The 2,568-nt window shown below is 49.3% G+C and overlaps 1 pseudogene across 1 annotated transcript; it reads left to right on the top strand.

Moving 5' to 3' along the window:
• The first annotated feature begins 438 nt into the window (after positions 1-438).
• LOC118475118 (S-norcoclaurine synthase 1 pseudogene) lies at positions 439-2,300 on the top strand (annotated as a pseudogene). Its single transcript, NR_190342.1, has 4 exons — positions 439-754; positions 831-1,078; positions 1,166-1,504; positions 1,927-2,300. The product of NR_190342.1 is annotated as an S-norcoclaurine synthase 1 pseudogene (transcript).
• Positions 2,301-2,568: the final 268 nt, after the last annotated feature.

Below are 2,568 nucleotides of genomic sequence, written 5' to 3'. Positions count from 1 at the left end.
ACAATATGTAAATGGGTCAGTTTTTTTAAAAAATACAGTTGCGGAAAAGGTATGTTAATATGGTTCCAAAATTACATATAATAAAATATAGAGAATATAATATTTTAGAGTGTGCTCTAAAGGCCCGAGAATATCTCTTTAGAGAACGAAAATTAGAGAACGTTGGGATACAGGTTACCACATGGCCGTACGTCCGACCACACGCAACGCAAGTGTTAAATCGACTCAAACCAATAATGTCGCTGGTGAAACATGGTGGTCAAAATAAGCATGCTACGAGTAACTGACAAACCCGCAATAGACGACTCTACACTCGGACTCGACCAGCGACCACCACCATATGTTGATCTATCGCATTAATTGGTAATACTAAATTTTCCTGACGTACATAAATACACCGTAGCAGGCTAGCAGCGCGCTATGGTCAAAACATAATATTTCAGAACAAGTCCGAACGAACTGAAGGAGAGGAGGAGGAGGAGGAATGGCGGACGCAGCCAGAGGCCTCGGGTCTTCGTCTCTCCCGGTGGCTAACGTGCAGGCGCTTGCGGAGTCTTGCAACGACAACGGAGCCGATGCGCCGGTGCCCGGGAGGTACCTCATCAAGGATCCTAGCGCCGAGGAGGTCGTAGCCGCCGGCGACAGCGCCTGCACGATTCCGGTCATCGATTTCCGCAAGCTGCTCGATCCGGGGTCGTACGAGGAGGAGTGCGCCAGGCTGGGAGCCGCGTGCCACCACTGGGGATTCTTCCAGGTACGTACCACCTTGTAGTAAAAACATGAATTATTATGCATATATATATATACTGATGCGATGCAGTGGTGTGCAGCTCATCAACCATGGCGTTCCGGCCGAGGTGACTGGGAACCTGATGAAGGACGTAGCTGGGTTCTTCAGGCAGCCGCTGGAAGCCAAGAAGGAGTGCGCGCAGCAGGCCGGCAGCATCGAAGGCTACGGCCAGGCCTTCGTCGTGTCGGAGGACCAGAAGCTGGACTGGGCGGACATGCTCTTCCTCATCGTGCGGCCGAGGGAGGCCAGGGACATGCGCTTCTGGCCGACGCGCCCTGAGTCCTTCAGGTGACCGTAGTCCGCCGAGTCCGAGATGAATGATCCATATATTCAACTGCTCCAGCTTCCTTTTAACCGTACCTGAACCGATTCCAGGGATTCCGTGGACGCGTACTCCTTGGAAGCTTCGAAGCTAGCGTACCGCCTGCTGGAGTTCATGGCAAGGGGCGTGGGTGCCGACCCGGCGTCGCTGCAGGGCATGTTCCAAGGGCAGGTGCAGGGCATGCGGGTGAACTACTACCCGCCGTGCCGGCAGGCGGCGGACCAAGTGCTGGGCCTGTCGCCGCACAGCGACCCCAACGGGCTCACCCTGCTCCTGCAGATGAGCCACGACGTGCACGGGCTTCAGGTCAGCAAGGACGGCAGGTGGTTCCCCGTGCAGGCTCTCCCCGGCGCCTTCGTTGTCAACGACTCAACGTCGGTGACGCGCTCGAGGTACGTGTGTACTTTGAATTGCCCCAGTTCGCTACCATCACTATCGAAATTCGGCGCTTTGCCGAGTGACGGAAGCACTCTATAAAACCTGAAAAACAGTTGGCAAAGTATTTATTGAGTGCGACACTCGATAAAGAGAACTCGGTAAATAGTATATCAGCAACGGCTTATTTACCGAGTACTTTTTATCGGACAGACTTTGCCGACTCTTATTCGGTACTCGGTAAAAAAAAACCGTCATCACAACTACTAGTAGCGGAGACGACGCTTTTGTCTTTTCCGTTACAAAGACTTTTTTTACTAATTAACCGAAAAAAAACACTTAATAAAGAACCGAGGACTCGACAAAGAATCGAATTTAGGTAGTGCATATATATGCTTGTTTCTCTCTCTCGAATCCCGACACGCCACCACCCTTGCAGATCGTTAGCAACGGAGCGTTCAGGAGTGTTGAGCACAGGGCCGTGATACACCCGACCAAGGAGCGGATTTCGGCGGCGCTGTTCCACTTCCCGGACCAGGATCGGATGCTTGGTCCTCTGCCGGAGCTGGTGAAGGAAGGCGACACAGTGCGGTACGCAACGACGACTTACCAAGAGTTCATGAAGCGATTCTTCGCTGCAAAGCTCGATGGAAAGAAGCTCATAGAGAGATTCAAGCTACAGTAGTAGCTACGACCTCTCAGCTCGAACAAAAAATAAATTCACTTGTAATTATTAATAATGGCCAGTTATTGAACGGTTTGCTTGTCTAAAATGTTAACGCGCGCAACCTCGGGTTCGGGCATTACTGTGTTACATCCGTTTGCTTCCTGCATACTGTCAGAGAATTACCCTGAGCATAGTGGTACTCGCATGAGTTATCCAAATGATAAATTTGGTAGATGCATAAGGCTTAGCCCATATTTGTTTACCTTCTAAACTATATAAGTTAGATTATTATGTCAAAAGAGTATGAGAGTAAAATATTATTTAAGTACCACAAATAAGCTAAAATAAGTTAATATTGGGTATCTTATTTTATCTTATTTATGATTCCAAATTGATATTTTATTATCTTATTTT

Source organism: Zea mays, chromosome 1 (assembly GCF_902167145.1).
Source record: "Zea mays cultivar B73 chromosome 1, Zm-B73-REFERENCE-NAM-5.0, whole genome shotgun sequence".
Taxonomy (NCBI): domain Eukaryota; kingdom Viridiplantae; phylum Streptophyta; class Magnoliopsida; order Poales; family Poaceae; genus Zea; species Zea mays.
The sequence above is the reverse complement of the archived record's forward strand: the minus strand, read 5'-3'. Positions and strand labels throughout refer to the sequence as shown.